General features: G+C 37.9%; 1 protein-coding gene and 1 long non-coding RNA gene across 5 annotated transcripts in view; one reads left to right on the top strand and one right to left on the bottom strand.

The window, feature by feature from the left end:
• LOC129623261 (uncharacterized) overlaps window positions 1-17,709 on the top strand; it is a 24,146-nt gene extending 6,437 nt beyond the window's left edge. Inside the window, exons 2-4 of the long non-coding RNA XR_008700439.1 lie at window positions 16,978-17,165; window positions 17,266-17,402; window positions 17,591-17,709. This is a non-coding gene — a long non-coding RNA (uncharacterized LOC129623261). The remainder of the gene's footprint in view (window positions 1-16,977; window positions 17,166-17,265; window positions 17,403-17,590) is intronic.
• Window positions 1-19,133, bottom strand: part of MEIS1 (Meis homeobox 1) — a 165,444-nt gene that overhangs the window by 26,927 nt on the left and 119,384 nt on the right. The gene's annotated exons all lie outside the window — the stretch shown is intronic.

The raw sequence follows: 19,133 nt of genomic DNA, 5'->3' as shown, positions 1-19,133 counted from the left end.
TTTGGTGTTGTGAGAGAGATGGTCATAAGGGCATCTGTTCCCTCTCCTAATTAGTGACATTTCAATCTTCTGTTCTCTGACTTCTTTTTTACAATTTTTATCAAAACCTTCCCTACCTCTTGCAAACCTAATTCTATTTTAATGCCCACTATTAAGATAATGAACCAGGATGGCAGCACACCATCAAATGAGAAAATGTCTGGAGTTTATCACCACTAAGTCACACTGCTGGGGACTTCAGAGAAATTCATTCCTGGTAGAGAATTCTTGGGGTGGCTCTGTGTGTGTGTGTGTGTGCACGCACACACGCATGCGCACGCACACACGCATGCGCGCACTCCTCATGCCAAGTCTGAGGTCAAGACAAGGTCATGGCTATACAGTAATTGAACTTAAATATTGCTTTCTCCAGCTACTCCTGAACATGTATAATAAAAAATCTTGAAGACACTTAAGTGTCTTAATAAGATTTCTTTTTACAATTTTTGTAGCCTCTAAAAAAGTGGCTAGTCACTGAAAATTTTAACAATTTTTGTAGCCCCTAAAAAAGTGGCTAGTCACTGAAAGCTTTAACATAGTCCAAAGCTATGCTCATGAAATTTCTCTCTTAAGAGGTTTTTGCACCCTGTAATACTAAGCATTTCACATCAAATACATAAAATGAATTGGATATATTCAATTCTGAAATAGTACACTGCTTTTAATTCTCAACTCAGATTTGAGTATATCAAACATGTGTGTGTACTCAGTTGCTAAGTCATGTCCAACTCTTTGAGGCCTCATGGACTGTAGCCTACCCAGGCTCTTCTGTCCATGGGATTTCCAGGCAAGAATACTGAAGTGGGTTGCCATTTCCTTCTCCAGGGGATCTTCCTGACCCAAGGACTGAATCCACATCTCCTGTATTGCAGGCGGATTCTTTACCACTGAGCTACCTGGGAAGTTCATATCCAACATGAGTACCACATAAAAAAATACAATGATTTTAATACTGTACTGTTAATAATTAAAGGACCCACAGTCTAGGGACTTCCCTGGCAGTCCAGTGGTTAAGACTCTGCACTTCCAATGCAGGGGATGTGAGTTTGATTCCTGGTTGGGGAACCAAGAGCCCACATGGTATGTTGTGCTGCCACAAACTTAAAAAAAAATACATAAAGGACCTTCATTCCAGCATGAATCCTAGTTGGTAAGTCTGCCCACTTCAGGAAGGAAAACAGTTCCTGAAATACAAGCCATTAAACAGGCTTCCTTTGTCGCTCAGCTGGTAAATAATCCACCTGCAGTGTGGGAGACCTGGGTTCGATCCCTGGGTTGGGAAGATCCCCTAGAGAAGGAAAAGGCTACCCAACTCCAGTATTCTGGCCTGGAGAATTCCATGGACTGTATAGTCCACTGGGTCCCAAAGAGTTGGACACAACTGAGCAACTTTCAGTTTTCACTTTCACTTTCAAACAGGCAGGCATAGGTTTTTTAAATAAAAAAATGCATACTTCATGACATTTTAAGATTCTAAACTTTCTTATATCCTTATGTTCTTTATCTTAGAAGTAATTAAAATAACGAATGAAACTGGAATCTAACTCAAAAGACATTGGTTAGTGTTAACTCTTATTGACAACATATATTAAATTGGTTCTCATATATGAAGTCTCCAAACTTCTAATAAAAATATTTAAAACACAGATCTACAACAAATTGTGTTGCAAATCAGGTTATCATTATCTTGTATAAACCATGAAAATCGGAATCATGTGAGCAGAAGGTTAGATTAATTCTCCATTCTCATTATAAGCACAGGTGTAGCACAAACACCATGTGAAATAACCAATTAAAATGAAAAAAAAAATCTGCTTTTTCATTAGCTGCCTTCGCTGCATGACCAATCAGAAAATTATTTAATATTAATATTCTGCATATACCAAGAGTAATTTTCATAGTAACTAACATAGGTAAGAGAGCAAAAATGCCTCTTTATCTATGGTATTATTCAAAATCTGCATTCTCTTGAAAGGAACTCTGATAACTTTTTTCAAGTTCTTTTAAAAACATAATATTTTAAGGATATATATTACTTATCTAAAAATAAGGAGAGTCTTTTTTAACAGATGAGAAGAAGCCAAGGTTCCGAGAAATTAAGTGATTTATTTGAGGTTACATGTAACCCAAGAGATGTTAATAATTTGGCAAACGGTAGCAAGCATACCCCTCTCACCACCACAGTGTCCTGACCAGAGCATGGCCACTACTGTGCCACCCATCTAGAATATTCTGGACTAGATATCTAAACATGAGCTGATTTTGAGCCAGTCACCACTGGCGACAACCTCACTGTTGAGTCCAGGAATATGGATGACAACATTTTGGAGACTTTGGGATTTTGATGACTGTACTACTTGTGTATAAAGACCAAAAAAAAAAAGCTATGCCTAAGAAGACTCAGCAAATTGGGTTATCTATATTCCAAAGCTTGCCTCCTTCAAACTCATATGTTCAGATTTCCAAAGACCAGTTCATGATAACCATCTCAGGTCTGAATCCATGACAGTTAACCCATGGGGCCGGAAAAGCCACCTATCAGGTTTGATCATCACCTAGCTTGGTCACTAACACGAATCCCCTCTCTCTGATATCCCTACCAGGTTGATGGGTAGCCTCTGCTAGACTTTTTTTTTTTTAATTTATTTTATTCAAGTATAGTTGGTTTACAATGTTGCATTAATTTCTGCTGCACAGAAAAGTGACTCGGTTATACACATATACCCATTCTGTTTCATATTCTTTTCCATTATGGTTTATCACAGGATATTGAAAATGGTTCCCTGAGCTACACAGTAGGACCTTGTTGGTTATCTATTCTATATATGCTAGTTTGCATCTGCTAACCCCAGACTCCCAGTTCATCCCTTTCCCACTTCCCCACCCCCACGCCTTTCTTTGGCAACCACAAATCTGTTCTCTGGGTGCTGGACTATTTCTAATACAGCACCGGTCACCGTAACGGAGAGCCCACTTCCTCTACAGACACAGTAACTGTTAGAAGGTTCTGTCTTACCTGATCTAAAATCCTTTCACCAGGACAACTTCTTGGGGGTAATTTAAGCAATTCTAATCTCACTTCTTCAGCTAGCCTTTCAAACATTAGAACTATAGCCACTGTGCCCCATAGGTCTCCCCTCTTCTCCCTAGGTTAAACATCCGTGATTCCTAACAAGTTCCTTCCAGAATGTGAGTTCTAGGATTTTGAGTCCACTCACCCCTTGGGCCACTCTCTGCTCAAAATGCTGAGTCTCTCTGCATGCCTCTGCGAGCAACACTAAATGCAGCGACTTCAGGCCTGCTCAGGTCCCCGTGGAGAGAGCAAACATCTCACCCCAGCCTCTTAGTTAGGGCCCCCAGGTACAGGATGCTAGTTGCTTCTCTTTGGGTGGCAATAACCATTTGTTGTTATTCACAACACAGATGTGGGCTACCTAAAGGATATGTAGGTATATAGGTGGGAATCCTGTCATTAACTAAAAATTTTTTAACCTTGAAAACCTAAGGACACATCATCTTATCCAAACTTCTTGACCACATTAGTAGGTATATTTGGAAGTCCTCACTTTTGTAAACTTTAATTAAAAACAATATTTGTTTCAATATGATGGACATTATCAGTACATGTAGGACATAGTAAACTCTCAGAATGCTACTGAATTATAATTCCTATACTTATATGAAATACATAGTATTATCTGGGGTCATGGTAGACATCTTTATCTGAAAATAACTGAATAAATAGCAAAATATTTTATTTTGAAAAACAATACCACCTTTTCAATTCTAAAACCATTCCAACATTAGACTCTATTCAGTGTATTTTATGATTTTCCTTGAATGTCTTATATGTACTCTCTTTGGAATTAGCTATATACAGCAAGGTCATGTGTTTAGATGGCTTGTGTTGAATTCAGATAGGAAAACATTTTCCTTCTGGGCAAAGTAATAAAATGACATACTTGCTCCTCCCACTATAAGTCAAACAGAGGTCAGTTCCCCCATCCCTGTATCTGTTTAAATAAACTGGTCCAGCTGTTTGTTTCCAAAATGCCCTTTGACCTTGTGTCTCATCCTCCCTGCTTTTGTGACAGAATGCTTTACTTTCCATTGTGGAATATTCTAAATTATCAAGAATCTTCTAAACACTAAGAACCAAAAAAAGATCTTTGGGTTTTATGTAAACTCACATGAACATATTCCCTTCTAAAACACTGTCATTTTAAGAAGCATTAGTAAAATAGTTATTTTAAACTCATATGTATGAATACATAAATATATATTAGAGCTTGAACATAAGAAAAAACAATGTTTTTGAAGAGAAATGAAGAGGATGACAAAAATTCCAATCTGAATGTACAATAAAAAATACATTCTTCAATACCCATAAAACAGTTTAAGATGAAATATATCCATGAAATACACACAATCTTTGGAATTTTCCATATTGATAAGGTGATTTTTAAAAAGCTTATTTGTTTAAAGATGTAAAAGAAACTTTTAGAATTTTATATTGATGTCCAGGCATTACAGTCCTTAAAACACAGATATATAATGTCAGGAATATAATAACAGTTTGCTTTTCTTACTCATTAAAATAGTTTCACACCTTGGCTCAACAGAATGATGCTCAAATTTGCCACAGATTGGGCATTTTACAAAGTAATCCTTTTAGTTAAATATCCTTTAAGGTTGAGAAACATCCTGTTTGCATTTCCACATTTCATTCCAAACATCAAGGTATATGTTTTTAAAAATCCCGTTTTGCTTTGAAAACAGTCTTCTTTTGTGAAGCACTAAGAACTGGACACCTTGTAGGTGGTTGAAAACTGAATTAGAGAAAGAATTCTTAAATTTCCTTTTTTCATGGAATCATGGATTAGAATTTCCTCCTGTGACCAAATGGTCTCCTTTCTCAAAACAAGAAGTTTTACAAAGGAAAGGAAGATAATGGATTGGCTTTAGAGCTTTATTCCATGTCAAAATAAACAGAGGTGTATTTCTTTTTACCTAGTTATTTGGTTAGAACTCAAGTCCTATTAAGGGGGCAGTAGGAGGTTGAAAGGGGAGCAAAAGTCTTAAATATCTGAGACATGGGATCATCTAAAAACTGAGTTTTACCATCTGCATTTTTTAAAAAATAGGAATCAGACAAGGAGAATGGAAGATGAACCCTGAGTTATGCTAAAAAGAAATACAGGAAGTTGTGCTCTATTCTTTCTTGTCTCTGCCCTTAGATGTTTATTTATTATTGGACTTTTTCTCCCCCCTTCTGTTAATTCCACCTATCTCCTTTATTCTTCATCTTTGGATATGTGAATAGTTTTCTGAGCCAGATCTGGTAGCACCGCGTTCTAAAGTTGACCTTCGTCCATCGGTTTATCCTCCACTCCCTGACCAGATTCCTTTCCACAAAACTGGATTCTTAAATGTAGTCTTCTCTTGGTGCGAACCGGAGGGGTGGCCAGATCATAGTGGACATCCTTTAGGCCCAAACACCAGGTTTATTTGCCCAGTTCCACAGGCAATTTTCCTACATGGCTTCACCCTATTCCTATACTCTTAAACCTTTGGTCCTCCACAATACTGACAAAAGGAAGGAAAAACTACTTGCTTACTCTCAAAAATATAATTTTCACCTTTACTCAATTCTACTCCCCCGTGTTTACCACCCTACTTATTCACTGATGATTAAGGGAGACCGTCTTTTGTTATTTTAGCATGCCACAGCTTATTCATGGAAATCAAAATAAAATTCTCACAAAATACTGTGGTTTCTAAACAACGACATGACTCTCAGTCATCTCCAAAGAGCTTCTTGCCAATCAGGTATAAGCGACTAGCCAGCAGAAAGGTAGGTATCCATTTAAGTATGGAGAAATGCCATTCTATAATACGTACCCTTCTTTGTTCAAGAAGCTAAAATTATTAACTATTAAGAAAAAATTTCATTAAATAACAGGATATGTTAGTAAAAATGCCTTCTATACCTATACTATCCATTAAAGAAAGTATTAATTATATCATCTTGATTAATATTTAGGTATACTTAAGAATACTTACATATATATTTAATAATAAAAATTAATGCCATGCCTTCTTAAGTACTGGTGATTTCTTCATGAACTGTTCTTTATTCAATTAAACATGAACAACATGCAAGTATAATATTTAATTGCTATATAATTCATTTTACTTATATTCATTGCTATAAATATTTTTAAGGGCAGAATTAAGTCTTGTAAAATAGCTTCTAATATAAGTTACCATCTTGGAAAGTAGTTGCTGAATTCCAGAATTTCGTTCTTTCTTTTTCCATGAATTTTCTTATGAAGCATTTCTTTCAATTTTATCAGAGCCATTTAAAGAAAACTACATATACGACTCTTTTTTTTTTTTTTAAGTCAGCATTTCCTAATAACTTTAAAGCCTGTTTTATAAACAAACCTTTCAGGGAATGAATTCCAGCTATCTCCCACATAACACTCTGTTCTTTTAAACAAAAATTTGACTTCAAAATCTTTTGTTGGAATTCTCTATTTTAGATTTACATTTACTTATTGGATTTAATGATCCGTAACTGGCAGGCTTTAGGGTCCAAGCCTTCCACACTCCCTTTCTTTGTGAAGTAAAATTTCATGAAACATGATTTTTAGACGCTCAAAAAAGTTGACTCAATCTCAAGTCAAACCTTATGAAATCATGTTTTTGGCACTGTCTTCCAGTTTCTCAACCTCCTCCAGGATCCGACAGTTCCAGGACTGCAATACATCATCTGTGCGTCTGGGGTTGGGGGAGGTGAATGAACGGGAGGGAAGAAGAAAGCACGTGTTTTGCTCTCCTTCTACTCTAGAAACATACTATTGGAATTTGTTCAAATCACAATAAGCCCATCCATCAGAGGTCTGAAAAGGTTCCCCTTCTCTAGAAGTGATAGGTGTATTTGTCAAACTACTCTTAAAAAAAGCTGAAACTAAGACAGTTGAGAAAGTTAATCACATATAAAATTTTCTTCCAAGCAACTAGTGAAAAAAAGAAGTCGCTAATTAGTTGAAAATTGTAATGCAAAGTAAAAACAAAATCCAAGCATCATTTTGGACTTTATAAGTTGAAATAGCTTGCAAATACATCATCACTTGGTTATATATTACAGAAAGTTTTCCTTGAAAGCAAATTGGAAAATGATTTTCTTCACTCTAAAAAAAAAAAGAAGCAGCTCAGTTTGCTAAATCCTTTAATCTGAACTGAATTCAAAGCAAGGGTGGCTCCCTTAGGTGGGGATCTCTATTTCCTTTGCTGTCTTCTAGATCACTAAAACCTTAGGCTCCAAACTCAATGGAATGAATTATAGGGATGTATCACTAGACTTAGCATAAGAAATATCCAGTAGTTATACATACTGTAAGTATCCATATAAAGCATAGGGAACAAAATAGCATTTATAAAATATTTACTTACAAGTGACAGACAAGTTACCAAATTTGATTTTGTTTAACCTAATAAATATTTTAAAAGCGGTTAACTTAGAGTATGTGAAATTAGAGTGATTAGCAGCACAATGTATAAGCAATAGGATAATCTAGGATAATACAGCAAAACCTCTTTTACTAACAAAAACCTAAATTAGGTACAATAATATCTTCAAAGAACAAATGTGTCTATTTAAGCTGAATCATATAAATTCTCATTTTCCTATATTCACAAAAGTCAATAAAATTGCATCTTACTAAACATCCCTTAAACATTACAGAATAAGTACACAGTTATTAAAACAAATCTTAATGTTCTGTCAATTTCCATTATAAGTAGGATAACCAGATAATTTATCATCTATGCTGGGACACTTTTAAGACTAAAGGGACATTAGGGACTTCCTTGGTGGTCTAGTGGTTAAGAATCTGTCTTCCAATGCAGGGGACATGGGTTTGATCCCTGGTTTGGGACCTAAGATCCCACATGACTCAAGGCAAACCAAATCAGAGCATCACACCTACTAAGTCCACATGCTCTAGAGCCCACACACCACAAAGAAGATCCAGCACAGCCAAAAAAAAAAAAAAAAAAAGGAGTAAAGAAAAGTTATTGATAATTATGCTGGGCACCAGGCATAAACCGTGAATGTCCCAAGGAATCAGGGTGTATGTGTTACCCTAGTAATCAAATATTCACTTTTTCCCCCAAAATAGAATTTCCCCTGAATGACTGGAACTGAAACTCTTTTGTGTTAAGTGACCAGCCGAGCACGCATAAGGTATTCTAGAATCCTAGTGCCAATCTGGAGAATCTTTCAGCTCTTTCCTTTCTCTAGAATCTCTCCTTTATTTGCCTCCACACTCCAAGCCTTCACTAATTAAGAAATTTAGAGGCCTGGAGTCTCCACTCATGCTAAGAGAAGGTATATCAAAATTTAGCTTGATTTCTTTTTTCACCTGGTTACAGATTAGGTTTGACCTGAATGGAGGCCTACTGTCTATTCCTTAGAATGTTCACTGTAACTTCTGTTTCAATTAGTAAAGTTTGAAACCTAAGCTTTATGTACTGTATATCAATATGTAACCTGTAGGTCCTTATATGTAAATGGATCCACTTGAAAAGGCAAAAGCTCTCAATTGAGGGACATGACAAAATCTTTCAAATGAGGACAATAAAGCCAACAAAATGACCTCCTCATGGAATTTGTCAAATCTTTGAAAAATGTTTATGGTCATCAAAGTCACACTGGGGAAAGTTCAGAGAATGTACATTTCACTTCTGAGCTGCCATCCTTTCCTTTGAACACCACTGCTCCTAATTATCACAGTCAAAACACTGGCCAAGGGCAGGAAGAATGAGAACAGTGTCCAGTGGAAAGCATATGACAACTGAGTAGGAAAACTGCCACTTCCTGGTTCTGAGATTATAGCAGTATTTAGGTGATGGAACTGTGATGATCAAATGGGTGAATGTTTATGGAAGTTTGCTGAGGATACTGTCATTATGATTCTCAAAAGTATCTAATGGTACAAAAGCTTATAAACTAATTCTTAGGCCAGCAAAAGATGGAAACAACCCAAATGTCCATCAATGAATGAACTAATAAAGAAAATGTGGTATATCCATACAATGAAACATTATTCAGTCATAAATAGGAATAAAGTATGGCACATGCTTCAAAGTAAATGAAACTTGAAAATATAATGCTAAATGAAGGAAACCAGTCATAAAAGACCAGAGATATCATGATCACATTTATATGAACTGTCCAGAATAGGCAACCCATGGATAGAGGAGTCTGGTGGTCTACAGTCCATGGGGTCATAAGACTCGGACACAATTTAGTGACTAAATCACCATAGAGACAGAAAGTAGATCTGTGACATCGTTGGGGATGGAAGTATGGAGGGTGAAGGGTAGAGGGTTTCTTTTTGAGGTGATGAAATTGTTCTCAAATGGACTCTGAGGATGATTGCACAATCTGTGACTATACTTAAAACCACTGAACCACTTTATTATTATTTTTTTTTGCTATCTTTTTTTTTAAATTTTATTTTATTTTTAAACTTTACATAACTGTATTAGTTTTGCCAAATATCAAAATGAATCTCACTGAACCACTTTAAATGAGTAAATTGCATAGTATGTGAATTATATCTCAATAAAGCTCTTAAAAATACATAATGGGACTTCCCTCATGGCTCAGGGGTAAAGAATCCTTCTGCCAATGCAGGGGACACTGGTTCAATCCCTGATCTGGGAAGATCCCACATGCCACAGGACAGCTGGGCCCTGTGCCACAACTACTGAACCTATGTGCTGCAACTCCTGAAGCCCATGTACCTAGAGCCCATGCTCTGCAGCAAGAGAAGTTACCACAGTGAGAAGGCTGCGATACAAAACTAAGGAGTAGTCTCTGCTGGCTGCAATAGAGAAAGGCTGTGCACAGTAACGAAGACCCAACACAGCCAAAAAAAAAAAAAAAAAAAATCAACTAATTAAAAAGAAAACTACATAATGGTGGACTGCAAGAGACACTGAACCAGGAGTCAGCCCCCTTCCCACCTCTAATTAAGAATGTAACATCGTAAGGCCCTGAGCCTCATCTGTCAAAGGATGCTACAATCCCATCCAGACTTGGACTCTGTGGTTCTATTGCAGTGTTTCTAAAATTTTAATCCATGCTCCCTTTGATAAACTTCAAAATCTCCTATCTCTTTGTTAACTTACTATTTCAGGAGAAATAGCATGACAAAAATCAAGTTAATTCTCAAGATGCTTTTTTATACTACATTCACTCAGAATGATTCTGATCTGTCTTTTCTGGCCACTCCCTCCAGCCGCTACTTGGCCTTGAGGATGGGAATCCTAGCCATAACCCATCGCACTGTCCATTCTGTACACAATCCTGCCAGGTGACCAGCCGTGGGGGCTGAGACCCAACATCTTTGGATCCACACAATTCTTTCCATTAGCTTTACAATATTTCCTTCTCCCTACCCTTTCCAAGTACGTATGAATTCTGACTCAAACTAGGGATCAAATACAGTCAACCGTAGCAGATGTTCTAGTGATACAGGCCAACAAAACCCTTCAACTAAACAACAACCCTCAAAACTATTCATTTACATTCAAATCAGCATCCTAAAGTAGAACATACTGGAAACTTAAAGATATTTGTTTTTAATCATGGTGCATTTAATTCCATCCTTTGGCAATATATTATTCTTGAAAAATAGTGACCAAATCAATAGAATGCCAGACATCGCCCATGACAGGAAGTACATTTTTGAGCTAAGTTACATTTGGAATCCAAGACCAATAATTCCCATGGGCCTGAAAGAGTTAATGTATTTGCAAAAGGAAGTACTTTTTTCCTTCTTCGGTGACAGGATCTAATCTTACGAGGCATTAGGTCCTTCAGCCACACTGGTTAAGAGGGTAAAAGGGAAAAGGAGTTCTCAAAGAGGGGAACCGATTAAGGTATTTTTGCTTATTTGTTATTGTTCAGGTGTCTAGAGCCCAACAGAGTTCATTATTTCCCACATTAATGGGTCAGGCTTAAAGACCTCATAAGAATGGACATAAAATCAGGAGGAAAATACCCAAAGACCATGAGGGCATGGAGTGTGACAGTCCTGTACTTGCCAAAGTTACAAACATCCATGTTGTTGGCGTGTTTTTGTTAGATTTTTTTTTTAATTCTCTTGCCCCTTAAAAATTAAAAAAAGAAAGAAAGAAAAAAAAACCACCCTAAGTGTCTACACAAAGCTCCAGGCATTTGCCCATCGGAATCATGCAGATCCAAGACCACATTTGCCCTCAGAAACACTTCCGTCCCAGCACCCCTGCCTCCTCTCCATTTTTGAGAAAACTGTCTTATTTAACAAGAAGGCAACATTTGCCCCATTTTTTTTACTGTTTCAGACTGCCTCTTTAACCACTCAGAAATGCTGTTTGTTTTATGTAGGTGCAGCCTGAAGCCAGAGGGTGATGTAAGCGCAAGGGGAGAGGGGGTCTTCTCTGTGGGCACAGCTCCGGGGCCCAGTGCTCAATGGTTAATCACCCAACACCAGCCCCAGCAACTGTTGACACAAAATAGGTGGAGATCAGGTCTGTGCAAGCAGAAAATACCAGAAAGGCAAACTATATGTAAACACACTTAAGACAGATTTGACAAGAATAGACCTCAACCTGACTTGCTAGGAAACTCCTCAGGCTGGGAGCTTCAGTTCCTCTACTGAGGAGGCTTCCCCTGACAAAGTTTCCTTTGAGAAGAGAAAGAGTAACATTTTCAAAACTAAAAAGTTTACAGAAGTCAGAGGAGACATGCGTCCCCTTGATTCACACAGTGTGAGTTTCGAATCTGCTCCTACATGCAGGATTTATGTAATGTAATACAGTTCTTGCAAGTACTTCTGGACCAGAGCCAAACGAGAGAAAGAGAGAGAGGGAGAGAAAGAGAGAGAGAGAGGGAGTGAGGGAGAGAGGGAGGAAAAACCAGCATGTGCAAACAACCACAATTCAAAAAGTTATTTCTCTTGACCTATAAAACTCATGCAAAGAAGCAAATGGATAATGCTTAAACAGTCTTTTAATCTTATCTAACTGACACCTGACAACCCATTACTTATAGATTATTAATGCACCCACTAAAAAGTTTGTCATGTACAAAATCACTAGAGAAAAAAGATTGAATGCCTGAGGAAAAAACAAATTTTACTGTACAATAACTTCAGAAATTCCAAGCCTATTATCTGTCATGCCCTTCACAGACTCAGAGCGCACTGCTAAAAACAACTGATTTATCTTTATTATGAACCCAAAAGTGACAGCACGCATGTTTTCCATGTCTTGCGATAATGTTTAATTTCATCTAGTTTTTATTTTAAGGGCTAGATTTGCTTATTTAAGATGAAGAAAAGTAACAACTTTTTAATGAATAATCCTTTTCGTCTGTTTATCAAAGGCCCTGTTGTGTGGGTTTTTTCTTTTTTTTTTTTCACTTCTAATGTAAAACGGGAATAAAAATCAGTTTCAGAACATTCACCTTGCTTCCGTTCACTTTTTTACACTACCTAGAATATTAGGGCTGGAAGAGGCTTAGAGTCCCACCAATTCCTCAGCCCTACCCATCCATTTAAGGCAGAGGAAGCTGTTGCCCAGGGAGACAAAGGGAGTTGATCAAGGACATGCATCTAATTGGTGAGGAGTGGGGACAGCAGATGACATGTTTGGACTCCAAATGTTCTTTCCCCTGCATATATTCCCTTCCCTGACTCCCTCTATGTAAATGCTGTGTTGTCATGAGGCTTTCATGGGAATTTGTCCCTTGTGTGTTAGTTGCTCAGTCGTGTCTTTTTGCGACCCCAGGGACTGTAGCCTGCCAGCCTCCTCTATCCATGGAATTCTCCAGGCAAGAACACTGGAAGGGTTGCCATTTCCTCCTACCGGGCATCTTCCTGACCCAGGGATCAAATCCAAGTCTTCTGCATTGCAGGCAGACTCTTTATCCTCTGAGCCACCCTTAGACCTGTGGATGCTGGAGCTTTTCTCCTTGACCAGGGTGCCTCTCAGCCCATTTCCCACACTCTCTGCAAGGGAGTCAGCTCCGAGAACAGTGCTTGATGGTTAATGACCCAATGGTTAATCACCCTCTGCTGGCTGGGTGACACCCCAGGAGTTCCTGCTTAACTACGACTTGCACCAAGTCCTACTGACCTCCACACTATGTTCAAGGTCAAGCACCAAGCCACTGGTTTCACTGCCTTGAAAGGGATGTCGAGGAACACTGGGTTCATGATGGAATCAGTCTCCCAGCTCACTCTTCTCTGTGCCTTGCTTGAACCCCAACCCTAAGTGGTCCCGAAAGCATCCTCAGGCCATACCAACTCTAAGCTCCAGACGTCACACTCTTGTCCTGAAAAGCTCAGAGACTGGCTTTGAATGTTGGCTAGAGGAGAAACAGCAGATACACAAAACAGTGTTTGGACTTTCTAATCCATCTTCCTACAACCCACCCCTTCCTGTTTCTCTTCTCACCTAGACTCAGGGTCCTGGTCTGGTGGAAGGGGCAGGGTTTTTCCATGTGGTGCAGTGGGCCAATACCTACCCTTTCATGAGGAGTTTCCATTTTTCCTAGTATTAGCCATCTGATTGAACACAGCGGGGGAAACCTCTGAGTAAACTAAGGAAAAAGACCTATAACAAAGTATATTTCACAGACTGCAGAGTCATTTTCAAAGAGGCTTGTTTGCTGGAAATTTTTTAAAATCTGCAGACAAAAGCAGCATCTCCGTTGAACTCCTAAGACTCTCTGACATGACAATACCTGAAGGTTTCAAATTCACAGCTCTTTTCCCTGCGAGCTATTTGCTCAGCTTTCCTAAATAATACCCTGCCTGCCTGGCGCCTCGCCAGCTCTGTCTGAGGCAATAATATACAAGCTATACATTTTTTGACTGATTTCAATATTTTCTCATGGGCAACTAGACAGTATTTTATCTAGTGAGTATTACTGATTGCTCTAATCTAAGCCCAGAGTAAGCTCCTGTAAAGGTAATATTATTAGAACTGACACTCAAGGTGAAAAGCATAGCAATTAACTATGGCTTGGAGAACAACAACCCATTCTGAGAGATGCTGGAGAGCTGTTCTATTTGTGTTTCCTTCTCTTCCTCCTTCTTTTAAAAATACTGCACCTGTTACTCCATTGATCAGTTAGGAAGTCTACCTTAAATGTAGGTTACACTTGAATTCTCAAGGGAAGAAGTTAGCCCACCTGCTTAATAAAATTACCTCTTACGTGTGAAGTGGTTCCATCCCTAGGTGATTCCTAGGCAAGGAAAATGACTGTATACTCTGCACTTTCATTTTGTAGTGAATAGGAGACAAATGACTCCTTGCTTGGTGCTCTCTTTTTTCTCTTTACATCTGTTTTCCTTGCTTTTGTGTCATGCCTCTGTTTAGTTTTATTGACAAAACAATCTGTGCCTAATGTTTAAACAACATCTGTAAAATGTATTATTAAATTGTTGGAAGAAAAAGCAGAGCAATTCTATGAAACCCTGTGACCCCCTATTGATTTTTAGATCTCAGAAGTTGAAAGGATAATTTGTGAATGTTTTAACATTTACATCTACACAGGTACCTATATTTATAGAATCTTTGATTACTTATAAAAGTATTTGTTACATTATTACCATAATTCAGAAAGAAACTTGACCTTTTACAGTTGAATCTGTTTATTATAATAAGAGTGATCCTATTAAAAAAATAAGTTTACATTTTTACCTACCAATGGCTGAAACCTCCAAAGATAACATACTTCCCCTGCCACTGGTAATCAATGGGAAGTAATGCCTGAATGCTTTGTAGTTTTGAAGACAACAAATGAAAAAACTAGGAAAATCTGGTATGTGTACTAAATCTGAGAACTTGAAGAGCTATGATGGTTCTGTAAAGTGTCATCTTGGAGTTCCCATGTTCCCTGAAATCTTAGGCACTCTATTGATGGAGAGGGATTCTTCTGTCCACATCAACGCTGTATTTCTTTTAACTATGTATTTTGCACCTAAAACCCATTGCCCTCTGAGAGACAACAGAGTAATCATGGAACATTAGGCCTTAATGGGAAAGTGCACAGATGAGAAGGGCTTTTAGCCCAAAGACAATGTAACATTTATTCAGTACACTCTAGGCTAGAACTCTGCTGAGGCAGGAGGCATCTGAGACATGCAGCAAGTAAGATACAATTGCAGGCACAAGTTTTCATCATATGGAATTCCCAAGTCTGCAACATGGCTGTGAAAACATATAAGGGAGCCTTTATTTGACCATTCTACACTCATATTTTCAATATAAAAGAATAAAGTTGGTGTATTCAGGAGAGAAAAGAACCCAGTATTGACATTGTGCATATGTGTGTTTGTTTTCTTCAAAGTTCTGCCTTCATATGAAAAGGTCTACATAACCATCTAATCTAAAAATTTAAGAAGTTTCCACCTAAATGACAGTCAACATATTAGTAATAGTTTTACCCTGATATAACTGAAGTATTTATTGCAACCAGAACAACAATGAAAAAACAATAAGACAAAGGCATCAAATGCTATTATTTATCATTTTTGGCTCAAAACATAATTGGGAGTGAGAGAGCAAAGGAAGAAGACACACACATTTATAGCACACATTATTAATATATTTTTAAAATTATTATGCTTTAAGTCAAAGTCTACCATAGCATGCTAGTAGATAGAAATGTTTAGGCCATTAGTTATGGAGGTTGATTTTTTTAAAAACATGCAGTTACCTCAAATAGTTGGATAATTTAGGTAAAATATTTTTACCCAAATTATTTGCATAATTGCCTCAATTCTCAAAAAATGTCTTGGCATAGATTTTTGCTACAATGTCTCATCTAATAAATGTCACATTCCATCCCAGAGCCCAATTCCTACAAAGTGCTAGTACCAACCATTTTACGATTTCTCCTGTTTGTACTCTGATACACAGACCAAACACACAAGTCAAAAGTTATTTCTTTTAATTCAAATTTTCTCTTAATCAAATCTGTCTTGTTGTTTTACATTTAAATTCTCCCTGTGATCCCCTCTCCCCACCAAATCCCATCTGCTCTGTCCTTAGTCAGCCAAGGCAGGTAGTATATATTACTTATGTCAATTAAAAAGGCGTAAAATTAGTTCAGCGAGGGAATGAAAGAATTATTACAATGCATCAAACTTTTCTCATCTCATTTTTCTGTCAAAATCTAACTTCAAGCTGCATCAGCCAGGGTTTCTATGACAAGCTAACAACTCAACAGGAGTTTATATTTTTCATATTCATATTGTGTATTTCAATACATCATGTTGTTGCCAATAATTACGACTGATCTACACCCAACCTGCCCTTCAGCATTTTATTAAATCTCTTCAACAGTGACTCATAGTTTGTACAAAATGTACATGTGTGTTAACAAGTCTTAAAAAATTCAAAAAGGAAGACACACAATTTTAAATGTGCCCAAATGAAGTGAAGGGGAAATGCTAAAATACTTATGAAGTGGTTTTTTTTTTTAAATTATTATTTCCAGAGTGAGGTAACGTGGGCTTGATGTTCAATACGGGAAAAGTATTTACAGGCTCTCAAAAAACTTTGTATAATTTTTTTACTACGATAAAGAAAAATGAGCTCCACTTAGTGTTGTGTTGTTTCATCTTCAAGTCTGCCATCATCATTTAAGATTCTCTCGCATCTTGGGTTTCAATACAGTGCCATCTGGGTTTCCCCATTTTTGCCTCATATTTGCAACTCAAAGTCCAGAGAAAAAGAAATCAGTTATCCGTTCCATAAAAGGAGAAGGTTTGGATGAAAAGTAATACACCGTTAAAAATTCAAATCAAACGTGGGAATGTCATTATTCACCGAATTTAAAAGAAACAACTTCTCTTTTACAATTTTCAGCTACTGGAGGGGAATTTCTCTACCACAGTGGCCCTCAGTCGTTTGGTCACCAGGGGCCCATTTGGTGGAAGACAATTTTCCACGGACCGGTCAGCAGCGGGTGGTTTCAGGATGACTCAAGCACAGTCGTGTTTGAGCTCCTGTGAGAATCTAATGCCTTCGCTGATATGACAGGAGGTGGAACTCAGGTGGTAATGCGAGAGATGGGGAGCGGCTGGAAATATAGACGAACAGCTTGGCTCACTCACCCATCTCTCACTTGCTGCTGTGTGGTTTGGTTTCTAACAGAGGTTGAGGATCCTTGGTCCACCACAAAGCTGTTGTAGAGTTGAAACAGTTGCCAAATGCGAAGCAATGAAGTGCCAGCAGAGGTCACTTCTCACTTCATACAGAAGCAGAGAGCCCATGCACACATATGGTGCCAGGTGAGAAGAGAGTTGGGTTTACATCCCAGGTTATAAGGAAAAGTGATTTTCAAGTTATGTGCCTGTGCAGAATTGAATATCACAGTGAAGTTTAGGGTAGAGTCTGCATCTATGTTGAAAAATTATCATCTGGTACGTATGATAACTTTTTAAAGTCCTTATTTTTCCCTCTTAATTGCAAAACCGAGGAAGTCTGACTGTGACTACCGTGCAGAGACTCTATGAAAAGACAACCGTGCCCAGCTCTGTGCCACAGGAATGTCTGCCTGCCCTAGCACCCAGAGGAAATATCCCAGGAGGCTGTCTACCTGTAACAAGCAGCTTGTATTGGAATCTGTTCTCTGGTAACGATGTTTGTGGATAGAGTTTTCTAGCAACACTGAAGAGGAAGAGAGATGGCGTGTGTGATAGCTCACCTGAACGGGCAGCGTGTTGCCTTGCTTAATGAGAACTGGCCCAGCCACTCCTTGGCCCTCAAAGGGGATCATTTCCCAGAGAAATAAATCTTTGTACAGCCTCCATTGTATTCAAATTGCCTCCTCATCAGTTTAACTTTTAAAATATGTAGGAATTTAGGCACGCATGCAAAATGGATAGTCTGCCCTATAATACTGTCCAGAACAATTTGAAAGACAGAGTTCAAGTATACAGTATCAAGAATCTTGAAAAGTAAGATACAGCTGCAGGTATAAGAGGCAAACAAAAAACCCGCAGCAGCCACAAGACTCCCAGTAACATGCTCAGGTACAGCATGTCTTCTGTTGGTTCCTGATCCACTTGACTAAAAGGGCTGCAAAAATTGATCTCCCAAGTCCGCCATAAGGTCACTGAAATTGATAACCCTTACAAGCAATGCTTATATGGGTCTGTCTGTGTCTTGGAGATAGTGCACTTTGTAAATTAATCCTCCAAAGGCAAATATATTGTAAGTAGCTTGTTATCTCGAAAATACTAAATTGAAGAATACATGGGATTATATTGACAGAAATTACATTTTCTGTAATGGGGCTTAATATATCTGAAATCTCTCCCAAAGGCTCCCAGGCTCTCTAACAGAGAAGAGTCTGTTAATGTAGGTGCAATGGACATCAAGAACAAATTTATTCACCAAAATGGATTACGCCATGTAATCAGAGATTCTGTAATATTAATCTTTGACACTTATTGAACAGAAAGAAACACTTCTGTCTGCAGACTGGCATTCTCAGTTCTCCTTTTTCCCCAATCAGGCTTTGGGCCTTTTCTGGATTTTACTTCAAAGAGGATAAGGTTTCCCCATCATAAACACTAATCTAAAAATATTGGGACAATTAATTAGATACACTTAATTTTAAAGGAGATCAGATTTCGATACCCTTCAAATATGACACTAGCTCTGGGTGATTATATGAACCTGGCTTTCAGCACAATCACAAAGGGTAATAAATCATACTTCCTCAAAGGCTGTTTGCCACCCTGCTATACATTAAGTCAGAATATTGTTGGCTATCCTTGGTACATAATCTCAGTTTCTTTCCCAAATCAGGAATTTACACATTTACTTAGAAACAGTATTACACAACCCTGAGATACATCAAGTTTTGAATAGCTTCAAAGTAGAAACACTTTTTTTTTCTTTTTTCCATAGGGAGATAAGAGGGATGGAGTGCCCATCCTGGAATGCACAGTCTAACAAATTCTCAGTGAGCTTAGCTATTCAGCGAATTTAAAATCTAACAGATGCGATAGTGG

The sequence above is a fragment of the Bubalus kerabau genome, chromosome 11, assembly GCF_029407905.1.
Source record: "Bubalus kerabau isolate K-KA32 ecotype Philippines breed swamp buffalo chromosome 11, PCC_UOA_SB_1v2, whole genome shotgun sequence".
NCBI lineage: Eukaryota > Metazoa > Chordata > Mammalia > Artiodactyla > Bovidae > Bubalus > Bubalus kerabau.
This window is presented reverse-complemented; position numbering and strand designations above follow the sequence as displayed.